The following is a 17183-nucleotide window of genomic DNA, read 5'->3' as shown; positions in this document are numbered from 1 at the left end:
CTCAAAGCTGCCCACGCAGTTCTGCAGGGGACAAAGGCAGAGGGGACACAGCCACGGTGCAGGAGTAACCTCACAGATGCACTCGCGCTGGTTCCTTCAAGACAAAACATCTGCCCTCTTCAGGCCGCTTTTCTCTCTCTCCCGCTCACACATGCCCTACACCTTTGCTGAGGCTTTCTTAATTTCCCCAACACTACCCACCTCCCTATGGGCCATGGCCAACCCAAAGCCTGCCCCTCAATGCAGAGAAATCAGAAGATTGTTACTGTGTTCTACTGTTTTCTACAGGTCATTTGTCATCTGAAATCCTCCCTTATCTGGTTGAAACATGCTTAACAATATTTGATTAGTATTATTATCACCATTACTATGATTTAGAGACAGAGTCTCGCTCTGTCACCCAGGCTAGGGTGCCGTGGCACAATCTTGGCTCACCGCAGCCTTGAACTCCCGGGCTCAAGCAACCCTCCGATCTCAGCCTCCCAAAGTGCTGGGATTACAGGCGTGAGCCACTGTGTCCAGCTTGAGAAAGTCTTTTAACAAAGCAATAATCATTCTTGCAATAAAAGCTTTGCTTTTGGAGAAAAAGAGGGAAGAGAGAGAGAGATCTGCTTTGAGACACTGAATTCTTTATCAAGCCCAGATCCAGTTCTGCAGCATGACGCTCTGCACATGGAGGACTACCTGGATACAGACACTTGATATCATGGATTAAAGACTCTTGGGCTGGGCACAGTGGCTCACGCCTGCAATCCCAGCACTTTGGGAGGCTGAGGCAGGCAGATCACGAGGTCAGGAGTTCGAGACCAGCCTGGCCAATATGGTGAAATCCAGTCTCTGCAAAAAATACAAAATTAGCTGGGCATGGTGGCGCATGCCTGTAATCCCAGCTACTTGGGAGGCTGAGGCAGGAGAATCGCTTTAACCTGGGAGGCGGAGGTTGCAGTGAACAGAGATCACGCCATTGCACTCCAGCCTGGGCAACAAGAGTGAAACTCCATCTCATTAAACAACAACAACAACAAAAAGACTCTTGACTCTCAGAAACCCCTTTCATTTCTCCATCTATACGTTTTCTGACACTCCCCATAGAGAGGATAGGCCCTTGAGCTGCCAGCCGAAGCCTTCATCTCATCCTGGAATGCGGGGTGGGTGTGGAGGGCTTCCCTCCTCCCTCTGCAAGGCGCACAAGGAAAGATGGGCACGGGAGTTAGGGGATGGCCCTGAAGCCCACGTAATCCTGCATATCAGGTGCTTCCGCTCCCTCTCACCTAATCATTCACCCTCTATTTCATTCCTGACTTCCTCATTTCTTTGTTTAATAACATCTAGATTAAACAAAGAAATGAGGAAGTCAGGAATGAAATAGAGGGTGAATGATTAGGTTCTGGTTTCCTTATGGCCACTGCACAGGGAGTAAGCACCGCCCCCGGACCCTGCCCTGCCCACTGAATGTGGCTAAAAGGCTAGACAAAGACACACAGAGTAGCCACTGAGGCCTCCGAGAATCCACCAGTAGCAGATAGAAGAGGGCTGACGACCAGAATTTGAGCTGCCAGCAAGGCTGCGGTGAGTTTGCCTTGTCCCTGACCCTGGTATCCCCTGCATGCACAAAATACAACCCGATACACAGAGGCAAGCACGTGTGTGCCCGGGGGCTCCAGGAGAAGCCTCTAGTAACAGGAGGGGGGTCACCTGGTTCTGAGACGGTGGGCCAGATCGCTGGGCTTTTTCCTTTCTCCCTGTCTCTCTGGTGCCCTGGTCCCCAGGCAATTCCACAGTAGCAGAGGTGGGACAGGGACGGCGCCGGCAGTGGTGAGCCTGCAGGTGTCTGAAGCTCTGAGAGAGGGAACCTTCCTTTCCAGCTGGAGGAGCTGCGGTCCGAAGAGGGTGAAAACCCTGCTGGCTTTTTCTCTCTGTGTCCTCTTCTTCCTTGGCCACAAAAGTAAGCTGCGTCACGGCAAGCACAGCGGAGCCGCTAACTACAGCCCTGCCTCCCGGCTGCAGGGGTGAAGATGGGAGGTCCAGGGCCCCACAAAGTACTAGGGAGACCGCAGAGAGGGAGGAGCGTGGGAAAACAATCCCGTAAAGTTGTTATGAGCTCCTGGGCTCAACCCTGAGTGAGGCATAAGTAAACAGAGCCCTCAAGCACAGACCCTGAGTGCTGAATGCCCAGGGCCCAGACAGGCCATGGAGTGCTACACAGCGGACAGATCAGAAGGGCGGACACAGGCTTGGAAAACGGCACCAAAACCCACCGCAGAACGGTAGGGACTGAGCACCTGAACCCAAGCTGCTGCAGTGCCTGCTAAAACCACGGTACCAACAACTCTCCGGAGGACTGAATCAAGACCCCCAGTTTCCTAAGGTCATATTCAGAACGTTCAGGACCAATCTAGAACCACTCAGCATACAAAGAAGATGAGTATCCTCAACTCGCACTGGAAAAGATGATCAACAGCTTATCTGACCTAACAGAGTGATCCAAAATCTCAGGAAAGAAACAGAAGGTATAAAAGTGAACCAAAGGGAAAACTTCAAACTAAACATACAGTAACGGAAATTGTAAAAACCCACTAGATAGGCTCAACCCAGAATGAGGATGACAGTCAGTGAACACGAAGAGAGGCCTGGGCTGCACGCCTTCCTGACGAGCTCAGGCTGGACCTAGGCTTCCTCTCAGTGTGTGCCATCAGTTGGCCTCAAAGGATGGCACCAGCCTACAGACAGGCTGCCCATCCACAGAAGGAAAGGGATTCTTTTTTTTGAAACAGTTTTGCTCTTGTCGCCCAGTCTGGAGTGCAATGGTACGATCTCCGCTCACCAAAACCTCCGCCTCCTGGGTTCAGGTGATTCTCCTGCCTCGGCCTCCGAGTAGCTGGGATTACACCACCACATCCGGCCAACTTTGTATTTTTAGTAGAGATGGGGTTTCTCCATGTTGGTCAGGCTCGTCTTGAACTCCCGACCTCAGGTGATCCTCCCAGCTCGGCCTCCCAAAGTTTTGGGATTACAGGCGTGAGCCACTCCGCCTGGCCAAAAGGGATTCTTTCTTGCGAGAATGAGGAACATGAAAAATAACCGAGGGGGAATAGAACTGACGAAGGCAGAGCAGATGGGCTTCCACTGGGCTGATGCTTGTCAGCGGTGGGCTGAGCAGCAGGGTACGTGGGAAAGGAGGCGGGAGAATTTAGGGAGTTCACAGTACCAGAGCCCTGAGTTTTTCCATCCTCTGTAAGGAGAAACGAGTCACAGGCATGTAGAAAGCACTCTGGGTCAGGTAAGATGTTTGTTTTAAACTGCACAGGGTAAGAAACTGCTAAGAGAATGGCCACGTGTAAAAGGTGCAGCTGCACAGCAGAAAGAGACATGGCACGTGGAAAGACACTCACAAGAGATAGCCCCACACAAGTGACTCCTCAGCTTTCTATATAAAGTTCAAACGGCCAGAGACCAAGGGAAGGGGTGAAGCGACCCCATCAATGCAGAAAGTCAGAACACAGGCAAGATCAACAGCAATGCCCCAGCTCGTTCCCAGGGCTGCGATACGACCTACCCCTGCGACATTTCCTACGGACCCTTCCTCAGGTGGCTGTCCTTTGAGACATGTGTTATCAGTTCCCGTCATCTGCCTGGCCCTGCAGCAGCACAGCCATGTGTCTAGGATAAGTACAGAAAGTCCAAGCCAGACGGACAGACGGACAGACGGAAGTGGGCCACTCACAGGAGCTCCGCAAAGCCTTGTGAGGTGCCCGCTGGTGCTGAAGGTAGCACTTGTCCACGTAGCCTGCACAGGCTGGAGCAGCGGCCAACACACGGGGCGGAACCTGGTCCCTCGCCTGACAGGGACTTAGGACCACTGACTCTTCAAAGTAGATCCTAATTCCAGGAATTCCCTTTCCCATTCTTAAAACCTGGTCCTTGGGGCTGGGCATGATGGCTCACTCATGTAATCCCAGCACTTTGGGAGGCCAAGGCAGGCGGATCACCTGAGGTTAGGAATTCGAGACCAGCCTGGCCAACACGGTGAAACCCCATCTTGTAATTTTGTAAAAATACAAAAATTAGCTGGGTGTGGTGGCATGCACCTGTAATCCCAGCTACTCAGGAGGTTGAAGCAGGAGAATCGCTTGAACCCAGGAGGCAGAGGTTGCGGTGAGCCGAGATGGCGCCACTGCACTCCAGTCTGGGTGACAGAGTGAGACTCCATCTCATAAAAAAAAAAAAAAGAGAGAGAGAAGCATTATTTTGTGGTGGTGGAAGGACAGAGACCGTTTCCAGAGCTGTCAGAACAGAAGGAATCTCACTCAGAGCCCCAAGAAAGGAAACAATGTCAACATGTCCCCAACATGGGATGCTACGAGGGGACTGATTTCTGAGTCACCTTGCTGAACACTGCGGCCTGCCCTAGATCACCAAGGGGACACTCGCTGTGCCTTCCTGGGGACTCGGGTCGCTGCGCACGTAGTGAGCACCACTGGCTCACCTCCTCTCTATTACAAACCGATGCGACTGACCCGGTGTCTTCACTGCTGACGGCACAAGGGCCCAAGCCACAGAGAACTTAATGAGTGACCACAAATGGAAAGAGACACAGGCTTCCTTCTTTCTGTCCTACTGAGGTTTCTAGTAAACAAAGACGGAACACGTTCACGCCAGTCTACAGGCAAGAAGGTTCAAGTAAAGCATTTCTGTTTTTTTGATACAGAGTTTCATCGCTCTTCTTGCCCAGGATGGAGTGCAATGGTGCAATTGCGGCCACCACGCCTGGCTAATTTTTTGTATTTTTAGCAGAGACGAGGTTTCGCCATGTTAGCCAGGCTGGTCTTGAACTCCTGACCTCAAGTGATCCACCCACTTCAGCCTCCCAAAGTGCTGGGATTACAGGTGTGAGCCACCACACCCAGCCAGGAAGTGATGTTTAATGGATTGAAATGCCTTACTTGAGGCCAGGCACGGTGGCTCACGCAAGGTGGCTCATGCCTGTAATCCCAGCACTTTGGGAGGCTGAAGTGGGTGGATCACTTGAGGTCAGGAGTTCAAGACTAGCCTGACCAACATGGCGAAACCCCGTCTCTACTAAAAATACAAAGATTAGCCAGACGTGGTGGCTCATGCATGTAATCCCAGCACTTTGGAAGGCCAAAGTGGGTGGGGATCATGAGGTCAGGAGTTCAAAGACCAGCCTGACCAACATGGCAAAACCCCGTCTCTACTAAAAATACAAAGATTAGCCAGACGTGGTGGCTCATGCATGTAATCCCAGCTACTCATGAGGCTGAGGCAGCAGAATTGCTTGAACCTGGGAGGTGGAGGTTATAGTGAGCTGAGATCGCGCCACTGCACTCCAGTCTGGGTGACACGGTGGGACTCCATCTCAAAAAAAATAAAAATAAATAAAAATTCTCTTTTGCACCACTTGTTTATAAACCTCGTAGTTGTTAAAAATAAAGACATTTATCCCACCCATTATAGAAGCTACATACAGTCACAGTTTCCTAAAATATTTTTTCCTTAGAAACTTATATTTGAATAAAAGGATGGCACTTCCAAACATCGCAAAAGTCTCTGCTCCTCCCTCTCAGGGAATCTCAGAAGGCTGCCTGTCTCCGAGTGCCATGCTGAGGCCTGGCACTAATGCCCTACAGAAAGTTCTGCCGCTGCCTCTGCACAGGGCAGTGCTGGTAGGGAGCCACGCTGGTCTGGACTGTTCTTTTCCACAACGCTCAGCATTACCATTATTTACTACTTTTTAATAATTAGATAATAACTACAACTCACATTTATTGTATACTCCCTACGCACCAGTCACTAATTATCTGATTTAATTCTCTAGTAACATATGAGCTAAGACTATTATCCCCACTTTATGGAGGAAAAAACTTCAAGGCTTAAAAGGGTTAAACAGTTGCCTAAGGCCAGAGAGCCAAGATGGAAGTGTCCAGATAAACCCACGCAGAGCTGGAGTCCACAGCCTTGCAATATTGCGGGTATGGACAAGGACCCTGCCCCCATTTGCTCATTTGGTAGATGGATAAGGACCCTTCAAACAGTTGTAGTACACTGGGGTGGACTAACACTCCCTCTACCAAGAGCCGTGGGAAAAGACTCAACCTCTAGGTCTCCCCATCTGGGAGACACACAGGCCATATGTGATCAGCAATTTGACACTCCACCCAAAGTATCTGAACTTCTCTATTTCCCACGTTAGGAGAGACTGACAAACAAGGAGGGCTTAGCACTTCCCACCCGTAAATACTGGGCTTTCACAGAAGTTACTCGCTGCCAAAAGAAAAGAGATGAATGTTATTAAAGAGACTTGTTATTTATTATTATTTTTTTTTGAGACGGAGTTTCGCTTTTGTTACCCAGGCTGGAGTGTAATGGTGCGATCTCGGCTCACCGCAACCTCCGCCTCCTGGGTTAGGCAATTCTCCTGCCTCAGCCTCCTGAGTAGCTGGGACTACAGGCACACGCCACCATGCCCAGCTAATTTTTTGTATTTTTAGTAGAGACGGGGGTTTTACCATGTTGACCAGGATGGTCTCGATCTCTTGACCTCGTAATCCACCTGCCTCAGCCTCCCAAAGTGCTGGGATTACAGGCGTGAGCCACCATGCCCAGCCCGCGAGACTTGTTATTATAAGAGAATAAAGGATGTTTGCAAAGAAGTGGGAACAAAATAGCTATGTACTAAGGAACTCTAGACTTTGTGTTACTCAAATAAAATCCCAAGATGTTAGGGTTACATGAGACTTCGGGCTTCTGGCAAATGGGTAGGAGCTTGGCGGACAGATGAGGAAGGGACAGGAGTGGGCAGTGAAGGGGATTCCTGAGAATCGTTTCAAGAGCAGGACACTGAAGCCCAGAGGGTGAAGTGACAAGGCGAAGCTGTATCTCCAAAGTCATGTGATAGTTTCCTCACATGGGCCCAGAACCCCCACTTCCTGCCCACTGTGTCACCAGCTGGGTAACACAGACAACAGGGGAACCCAGCATCACTCCTGCCCCTGGGTGGCTTGTCACCTCCTGATCAGTGCCAAGTCCAGGAATTTCACCACCTGAGGCTGAAGAGGACAGCTGCTGCCTCTCTGCCACTTCCTGCCTCACAGATGGAGGCAGCGCCCGCGTAAACAGATAAAAGTTGTTACTTAGTTGAGTTCAAGCTATTCACTTGGCAACCACCTTTAAGCCCCTATCAAGTACCAGAACCATGATAAATCTCAGGAGACAAAGATGAACAGGACACTACACTTCCTTTCCCAAGCACAATCCAGACAGACACATACAGAAAAGATGACAGCCATGTGCTCTGACTCCAGGACGCAGGTGTCAGTGGGAGCCCAGAAGTAGAACTCCACTCTGCCTGGGGCGGTTTCAAAGGGCTGCGTTCTTTGGGTGAAATCTGGTAGAAGCCTGAGCCTGCCAGTCATACAACGGAAGATATTCCGGACGGAGGAAACAGTTGGCGCCAAGTGGCAGGCGTCAGGTGGTCTGCCACCCCCCACACGGCTAATTCAGACTTATTCCGACCTAGTTGGAGACTCGGGAAGGTTTAAAAAAGTACTGCCTAGTCTAGCACAACTTCAGTTTATATTTGGAAGTATTCCCCCAAACCGTAAAACTGAAACATATATAATCAACCACTTTTCTACCCATAATAAAATGGGAGCTGAATTCTTATTTAGGGGACCTTAATATATAACAAGAATTAAAATACATCACATTCTGCACTCCAGTCCTGCTTTGCAATATGCAAATGCACTTCTGAGGAGCCTGGAAATGGTGGAGTTGGCAGATGTTAACTTGCATGTGAGTGAAAAGAAAGAGGTTTCTGCGGCCGTTTTGCTCCAAGGGTACCTAGACAGGTCCGAGGGCTGCTTTAAGTGTACCGATCCACAGTTCTCAAGGCACACGCTTCTCTAGATGGCTTCTCTGCAAAATTCTCATCTGCAGTTTAAAAATGGAGCCAATTTTCTTTCATCTTAAATGCTTTGGCCGCAGGCGGCTCCCATTTGGTCCATGCTTTTGGGAAAAGCAATGATAGGCTGGGAAGGGTTTAACCTGAACGGAGAGAAGAGAGTGAAAAGATGTCAAGTTTCCTGAGACTAAAAACCTTCCTGACGTTACCAGAGACAATTCCGAGACAGCAACAAATGTGGAGCTGCTTTTCTTTTTTCTTTTTCTTTTTCTGTGAGACAGAGTCTTGCCCTGTCACCCAGGCTGGAGTACAATGGTGCAATCACAGCTCACTGCAACCTCCGCCTCCTGGGTTCAAGTGATTTTCCCACCTCAGCCTCCTGAGTATCTGGGATTACAGGCGCACCCAGCCAACAGTGGGGTTTCTTGACAATGGCACTGTTAACATTTGGACTGGATAATTCCTTGTGGTGGGGGCTGCCCTGGCACTATAGGATGCTTGCGACTATCCTGGCCTCCACCCACTAGATGGCAGAAGCACCCCCGAGTTGTCACAACCGCAAATGTCTCCAGCTGAAAAATCCTGACCTACATTAACACCAAACGACAGCTCCAAAGAATCTCAATCTCTGGACTTGCTTCTTGTTGAAAACCCTTCTCTGGCTGGGTGTGGTGGCTCACGCCTGTAATCCCATCACTTTGAGAGGAAGAGGTGGGTGGATCACCTGAGGTCAGGAGTTCAAGACTAGCCTGGACAACAAGGTGAAACCCCGTCTCTACTAAAAATAAAAAAATTAGCCGGGTGTGGTGGCACATACCTGTAATCCCAGCTACTCAGGAGGCCAACACAGGCAAATGGCTTGAACTTGGGAGGCAGAGGTTGCAGTGAGCCAAGATTGTGCCACTGCACTCCAGCCTGGGGAACAGAGAGAGATTCATCTCCAAAAAAAACACAACAAACAAAAGAACACCCTTCTCTCTTTCGTATCACCATCACCCTCCCAAAAGAAACCCAATAAAGATTAATCATGCCTTTGGGAGGCTAAGGGAGGGGGATCGCTTGAGGTCAGGAGTTTGAGACCAGCCTGGCCGAAACCCCATTGCTACAAAAAATACAAAAATTAGCCAGGCACGGTAGCGCGCATCTGTAGTCCCAGCTACTCAGGAAGCTGAGGTGGGAGTATCACTTGAGCCTAGGAATTCAAGACCAGCATGGGCAACCCCATTGCTAGTGAAACCCCATCTCTACAAAAGACAAAATTAGCTGGGCATGTTGGCACACACTTACGGTCCCAGTTACTCAGGAGGCTGAGGCAGGAGGATCACTTGATCCCAGGAGGTTGAGGATGCAATGAGCCCTGATCGTGCAACTGCACTCCTGCCTGGACAACAGAATAAGACCCTGTCTCAAAAAAATAAAAAAGAGTAATCATACGGACCTTTGATGACACATAAGTCCCTACATAAAACAGTGTTTTGGGTTACAAGGAACCTTGTGACATTAAATGGTCCTGGCTAAAATAGGCTCCCAATGGCACTGACTACTCAGTGGCCTCTAAAGCAGCCGGAGAACCCAGAGTTTGTGTTTGGCCACCCATCCATTCAATCACTCAACAAGTATTATCGAGCATCTGCAGTGTACCAGGCACTGCTCCAGGTGAAAGAGACAAAAGCCTTGCCCTCAGGGAGCTCATGTTCTAGTCAGAGAGCAAAAAAGCAAACTAAGATATTATAGCCATCATCTATGCTATGAACAAAATGAGTTATTAACAGGTCAGAGCTGTGCCGACCACTGTCGGAGCCGCTGGCCACACGTGGCCCATGAGCCCGTAAGTGTGGGTTGTTCAAGCTGTGACCTGCTGACCACATCAGATTTCAGACTTTAGACAGAAAAGAGAATGTAAACTATGTAAACTATCTCATTAATAATTTTTATACAGATTACATGTAGAAATAACATTTTAGATATATTAGGTTAAATAGAATCTATTAACAAATAGATTCTTTTCATTTTTGAGACTGAGTCTGGCTCTGCTGCCCCGGCTGGAGTTCAGTGGCACAATCTTGGTTCACTGCAACCTCCACCTACCATGTTCAAGTGATTCTTCTGCCTCAGTCTCCTCAGTGGCTGGGATTACAGGCACCCACCACCACACACAGGTAATTTTTTGTATTTTTAGTAGAGATGGGGTTTCTCCAAGTTGGTCAGGCTGGTCTTGAACTCTTGACCTCAAGTGATCCACCCGCCTCAGTCTCTCAAAGTGTTGGGATTATAGGTACAAGCCACTGTGCATGGCCAACCAAAAAGTAGATTCTATTGCCAGATACCTTTACTTGTTTAACATGACCGCTGGATTTAAAATCACACACGTGGAGTGCCTTATATTTTTGCTGGATTGTGCTGGGTTAGGGAAGGTGGCTGGCAACAAGGAGCAACTTCAGCCTGAAAAGCAGGCAGGTCACTATGATCCGGAGGCCTTGGGGCCCAGCGCAGGAAAGAGGCAAAGTCAGTGCTCTTCAAGGGAATGAACCTGGCCCATTCTATCCAGAATAGGGTGGACGGAGGGTCCACCTGAGGCAGGGTGGACGGAACTGAGGCTGGGAGGCTACAGGGACCAGCCCATGGAAGCAGGGACTTGCAGGCCAAGTTACAGACGTGGGAACACATCCCAGGAGCAACTAGAGAGTTGGAACCTGGGGAATGACCTGAATCTGATTTTGGAAAGATGCTGCACTCTGGCCACTGTGTGGAGGGTGGGCTGGCAAGCTGGCAAGAACAGACACAGGACCACAGGTGGGAGGCGTGGCCTCACAGGGCCGTTCCAGCTCACTTGGCAGGTTCCCCGGATGAGGGAGAGATGATGTCAGAGATGCTACTTCTTCCCATAGCATAGATGACTGAGCTAATTCTACTTCCATCACATTTCTCATTATGTAAAATACTGCTTCATTCTACAAGAGCAGACTAATAAACGGTTTTTTATTATGCAAACTGGGCCTTGGGATTCCAGGAGTGATGCTGTTGTGTGTAATGAAGTTCAACATCATCTGCCTCTCACTGAGTAGAGCAAGGATTACACCAGTTTCACTCTATTAACTGGTTTTCTATTTCCTTCCAACCACTGCAAATTAAGTTTTTTAAAAATTGGGGTGAGGGAGTCTTAGGTTTGACACTGACTTTGGTCTGACTGAATTCTTTTATCTCACTCTCTATACTTCCTACTCACTTAAAACATGCTTCTCTTCCTTCAGGAGGTTTCTGCCCTCCTTTCTGGGCCCCATTTTGTATCCCAGCTTCCTAGGCTCACCCAGCATCCCCTGACTCGAGGATGCCAGCGTCACAGCAGCCGTCCGCACGCACTGACTCTGGCATTTTCCATTGTTCCACTGCTCCCAGATTCTCATTTTCTGCTAGCAAATTGGTCACTTTTGCCACTGTGAGTCATCTGCTTGTGAGTCATGCCTGGCTGTGATGTAAAGGCCAGGACAATGTCGCAGAACACACCTGGCAGGGAAAAGGATGTCACTGAAGAAAACGGTCTGCCAGGCGCTTGCTTTCCTACATGGATTCAGTCATTAAGAAAAAAAAAAAAAACCCCTTCTCTCTCCTTTCTTTCTTCTAATTTACCATTCCCATCAGCCTTGGCTAGAAATCGTTCCTGCCTTGCAATGGGTCCTGGCCGTGCATTCCTGGTATTTAGAGGCAGGAGAACATTTCTGGAATAACACCAGAACCCCTGCAGGAACGAAAGCAGGATTTTCTCAAGTAAGGGTCTTCCTCTACGGTGCACGGCGGACCTCACGCACAGGCGGCCGCTACCGCACTTTCCTTTTGGGGAGCTATGAGACCCCGTGTTACACGGAGACCACCACACCATGTGTGAAACGAGGGAAGGTGACAGCTGTCCCAGGGCAGGGCAGATGTGACCACATGCAATGTGGTGCCCTGGACTGGATCCCGGAACAGAAAGAGGACAGTACCGGAACACCGCAGAAGTCAAGCAAGGTCTGAGGCACAAGTAAGCACACCCAGGAGCGCTATCGCCCGCTCGCCCGCCCCACGCACAGAGATGCCATCTGCAAGAGGGCAGATGGAGCAGAGTGCAGAGGGCCAGAAGGCACAGGCTCTCCTTCCCAGTACTAGACAATCACCACAAACATCTACAGTAAAAAGGAACAGACCGCAGACACATCCTGCAACAGCGATGAACTAAAAACGAACCTATTACAAGGCCACATACTGGATCACGCTTATGAAATGCCCAGAACGGGCGATTCCAGAGACAAAAACTGGATTAGTGGTTGTCAGGGGCCAGGCATGGGAGGCGGGGGCAGAGACTGCTAATGGAACGGGGCTTTGTTTATGGGGTGATGGAAACGCTGTGAAATTAGATTATGATGAAAGTTGCACCAGTCAGTCAAGTTACTAAGAATCACTGAACTGTACAATTGAGATAGAAGAATGTTATGACATCTAAAACATACTCAATAAGCTGGTAAAGAAACAAAGAAAGGAAGAAAGAAGGCCGTTTAAACACTCTAAGCAGGCCAGGTGTGGTGGCTCATGCCTGCAATCCCAGCACTTTGGGAGGCCAAGGCAGGAGGACTGCTTGAGCCTGGGAGTCTAAGACCAGCCTGGCAACATAGCAAGATCCCATTTCTACTAAAAATAAAAAATAAAAATAAATTAGCCGGGGATAGTGGCGCACACCTGTAGTCCCAGCTACTTGGCAGGCTGAGCAGGGAGGACCACTTGAGCCAGGGAGGTCGAAGCTGCAGTGAGCCGTGATTGCACCACTGCACTCCAGCCAGGACGACTGAGCAAGATCTCATCTCTAAAAACAAATAAACAAACAAAAAAACAAAACAAACAGGGTAAGATGAGTGAGGGAGATTCTGAAGCTAGAAGACTTGAGGTCAAAGCCTTCCTTTTACAGCCTGGGAGAGGAGGGTCCCCGCAGAGTCAGGTGGAGACCAGGGCTCCCTAAGCCATGAGCTGTTTGTGCCCCCAGTGTTTCTTCATCACCTGCTCCCCGCTGGGCACTGGGCTAGGCCTGGGGAACAGAAGAACCAGCAGGACAGCACAGGACTTGCGGAACCGCTTCTGACCAGCTCAGGGAGGAACGGGTGGTGAACAGGGCAAGAGACAGGCGCCTGCCACGGGGCGGGGAACAGATCCAGCACTGCGTGGGCACACTCAGAGAACTGGGGTCTCGGGAAGATGTCCTGGGGCCTGGGGCTTTGAGAGCCAGGTGGAAATCAGAGGGCCGAGAGGAGGCAGGGGAGCCGACGGCTCGGCCTGGGGAAGGGGCAGAGGCAAGTGCATGGTGTGGGGCGGGGCTTAGGGGCCCAGTGCCCTGCACAGCACATGTCTCTGGTGTGCACTGATGGGGGGTCTCAAAGGTGACCTGCACTCTGCCAGGGGAGGCAGCTCAGGGGAGAGGCGGAGAACCCAGGCCCAGAGGCAGGCTACCCCGACCCCTGTGCTGCCCTCACACATTGTGTGATGGAGGCATGTTACTTCGCCTTTCTATGCCTCAGTTTTCTCATCTGTGAAATGGAGACAGTAACTGTGGCTATCTTATACTGTTTTTGTGAGGGCTAAAGTGACAGCCCCATAAGGCACTGGGCACATAGCTGGGTGTGGACAGAGGAAACCCTATAAATATGAGCCATAATAACGACCACGCTATTTTTATACCTCAGCCACATAAGATAAATTGCCCCCATCACCTTCCTTCCCGTGAGCCCTCTGTACTTGCCCTGGACAGGGCAAGCCCTACCTAGTGAAGGCTAAGCCACAAGACTATGAAAAGCACCCCAGAAATGAAAGCACTTTCCCCACACTCTTGCCCCACATTTACCTCTACAGACTCGCTCCTGCTAAGCACCTTCCTTTCCCAGACAAACTCCTTGGCAGGAGTACAGTCATCAACTCTTTCTTTTCCTTCTTTTTTTTTTTTTTTTTGACATGGAGTTTTGGTCTTGTTGCCCAGGCTGGAGTGCAATGGCACGATCTTGGCTCACTGTAACCTCCGCCTCCCAGGTTCAAGCGATTCTCCTGCTTCAGCCTCCCGAGTTGCTGGGCTTACAGGCGTACACAACCATGGCTGGCTAATTCTTATACTTTTAGTACAGAGAGGGCTCCACCATGTTGGCCAGGCTGGTCTCAAACTCCTGACCTCCAGTGATCCACATGCCTCTGCCTCCCAAAGTGCTGGGATTACAGGCGTCAGCCACCACGCCTGGCCTCATCAGCTCTTAACATGGGGAAACAAGTCACCTGTCACAACAGTCAGGAGCTGTGGCGAGGTTGGAGGAAGGAAGGATTGAGGGGAGGGATGGTGAGCACTGCCCATGGGGTGAGGCAGGTGATAATCAGGGACATTAAAAGGACATCAGATCTCTGGAGGGGGACAGAAGAAACAGACAATGGGGAGAGGAACTGAGAAGCTGGGGGTGGACAGGGAGGGACAAACTACTTTTCACTCGATCTCTTTCTGTATCATTTAAATTTGGTACCATCTGCACATATTAGTCAAAAATAAAAATAAAAATAAAGATTGGGGCATATTGGGTATCTGGGTGACAGTCAGGAGGTGAGGCATCTCTAGGTGCAGGTGCCAGTCACAGATAAGTCAGCTGGCACCTGTCCTGCCCTATCCACTCCCACCCCTCCCCTCCCCCAACCCGGGCCCAAAGGGAGAACAGTTGCTCTGTGAACTCCCTGAGGGCTCATCCTTGGTAACACCTCAGCCGCAGAAGCCCAGCACTCTGAAGTCCTTGGTAAACATCCCTTCCGAATTGGCAGGAGGAGGCTTCTGTTGATGCCACCGCCTCTGGGCAGCATCGCCTAAGTGGAATACCATCTTATCAGCCGCGCCATTTATTTCACCGCTGGACGCCGATGAGCTGTTCCTCCACTACAAGGACCAGTGCAGTAAAACACGAAGGAAGGGAATCATCTCTCCAGGCCCCTGCAGAGCGCATCAGAGAAACCCTGCATCCTGACCCGAAGCAGCTGTGGCGTCCCTGCCAGGAGGGGTGAAGAAGCTGAGGGCTCTGCAGTCAGAAGTGAGGAGGTGTCACTGCTCAGGAGCTGCCTGGCCTGGGGCAAGTCGCTGGCTTGCTGGCCCTCTTCACCGTGAAGTACACTAGTCAGCATTTGCCTCGCAAATCACATCGTAAGGCTCATGAACGCTTCTCATGAAAACATCCACATCCCTGTCATTATCCCTAAAAATAGCCCAGCACCTCCTGCTAATTTTTCCCTTCAAAACGTCACTACACCTTCAAGCTGCAAGGCATTATAGATTGAATTTAGGTGCCCCTCACCCCAAAAGACTGAATTTAGGCATACTCCCAACCTCCAGGCACCAAAATATATGTTGAGGTTCTAACCCAGGGAACCTGTGAACTTCACTGGAAAAAGGGTCTCTGTGGATGTAATTAGTTAACAGGAGGTCATCCCAGCACTTTGGGAGGCTGAGGCAGGAGGATCACTTAAGGTCAGGAGTTAGAGACCAGCCAGGCCAACATGGCAAAACCCTGTCTCTACCCAAAATGCAAAAACTAGCCAGGTGTGGTGGCATGTGCCTGTAACTCCAGCTACATGGGAGGCTGAGGCACGAGAATCACTTAAACTTGGGAGGCGGTGGTTGCAGTGAGCTGAGATCACACCCTGCACTCCAGCCTGGGCAACAGAGACTGTCTGAACAAAAGCGAAGGTCATAATGGAGTAGGGTAGACCCTAAGTCCAATCCGACTGGAGGAGAAGAGACACAGACCCACAGGAGAAGACATGAAGTGGAAACAGACACACAGGGACAAGGAGGCCATGTGACCACAGGGGCAGAGCCTGGGGTGACGCAGCTGCCAGTGAGGGGACATCACGGATCACTGGCCACCAGCAGAAGCTGAAAGCGAGGCACAGAGTCTCCCTCTGAGTCCCCAAGAAGGAACCAACCCCGTTGATGCCTTAATTCTGGACTTCTGGTCTCCAGAACTGTGAGAATAAATTTCGGTTGCTTTAAGCCCCCAGTTTGTGGTTTTTGGTTAGAGCAGTCCTGAGAGGAATGAAACCTGGCATTACTGTCTATCCAGTGCCTGGATTCTCTTGCCCAGTGGTCTGCTAGCCAGGCTAGGTTAGACCGTCTCTAGTAAAAGCATTCTCCAATAAACAAGGTCATTTCTGATATTGTTATGAAGAAAATAAAACACTGTAATATGACAGAGTGAGTGGGCAGGACCAGAAGAAAAAGGAACATTATTTTGACTATTAGGGAAGGTCTCACTAAGGATATAATACTACAGCAGTGACCTGAACGGCAGGAAGCTGGCCATAGAAACGGGAGGAACAGCCCGTGCAAAGGCCCTGAGGCAGAGTCATCTTGGCACTCAAGGCCCAGGAAGAAGGTGGAACCTTCGTGAATGACAGTGGCAGTCAATGAGGCTGGAGAAACAGGCAGGGTCAGTCAGCACCTGCACAGTCAGCCTGGTCGACCAAGGTCCTGGGATGCTGCTGGGGAGAGACACGATTTAACTCAGAGTTTCTAAACGATCACTCTGGCATGATCACGTTCTTAAAACTAAAGTCTGCGGTACAGTGGTATAATCTCAGTTCATGGCAACCTCCACCTCCAGGGCTCAAGCGATCCTCCCAGCTCAGCCTCCCTAGTAGTTGGCATTACAGGTTTGCACCACCATGCCCGGCTAATTTTTGTCTAATTTTTGCCAGAAATGGGGTTTTGCCATGTTTCCCAGGCTAGTCTTGAACTCCTGGGCTCAAGCGATCCGCCCCGCTTGGCCCCACAACGTGCTGGTATTCCAGGTATAGCCACCATGCCCGGCCAAGGCCAGGTCTTTCTATTACTTTTGTCCTTTGGTTCCTGGAACCTCGGGGCTCTACAGAATGAGCTTAATAAATCACAGTTCCCAAGCTTCTCCAGGCTACCACTTCTACCGCATTCACCACTGTAGTGGTTTCCAATGAATATGCTTATTTTTTTCTACACCCTTCATGACATGTGATGTCCAGAAAAGAACACAACATTCTAAGCATGGAGTAGCCGGGAACTATCACCTGTTTCATCCAGACCTAAGCTTCTGGTTCCTGTGCCCGGGATTACCGCGGCTTTCCACCGTTTCCTGCCACTAATGTGCCAAAACATCTATTGGCCAACCTTCCCCTGAAGTTCTTTTTTTGATGCCCTGATTTTTAGAAAGTGGGATTAAAACTTGTCCTTTCCTCATGAGAACAGCTT

At 50.1% G+C, this 17183-nt stretch overlaps 1 protein-coding gene across 3 annotated transcripts in view; it reads right to left on the bottom strand.

Moving 5' to 3' along the window:
* Positions 1-17183, bottom strand: part of KIAA0513 (KIAA0513 ortholog) — a 63171-nt gene that overhangs the window by 43016 nt on the left and 2972 nt on the right. For 2 of the 3 annotated variants that reach the window (XM_012466110.2, XM_012466111.2), the window contains exon 1: positions 1696-1944. The exons of the other annotated variant lie outside the window; for it this stretch is intronic. The gene's annotated coding sequence lies outside the window, so the exon portion shown is untranslated. Of the gene's footprint in view, positions 1-1695; positions 1945-17183 lie in introns of those variants that run through there. 3 annotated transcript variants of the gene reach the window in all.

Source organism: Aotus nancymaae, unplaced genomic scaffold (genome assembly GCF_030222135.1).
Source record: "Aotus nancymaae isolate 86718 unplaced genomic scaffold, 86718_ANA_hifiasm-v0.15.2.pri h1tg000030l, whole genome shotgun sequence".
Taxonomy (NCBI): Eukaryota; Metazoa; Chordata; class Mammalia; order Primates; family Aotidae; genus Aotus; species Aotus nancymaae.
This window is presented reverse-complemented; position numbering and strand designations above follow the sequence as displayed.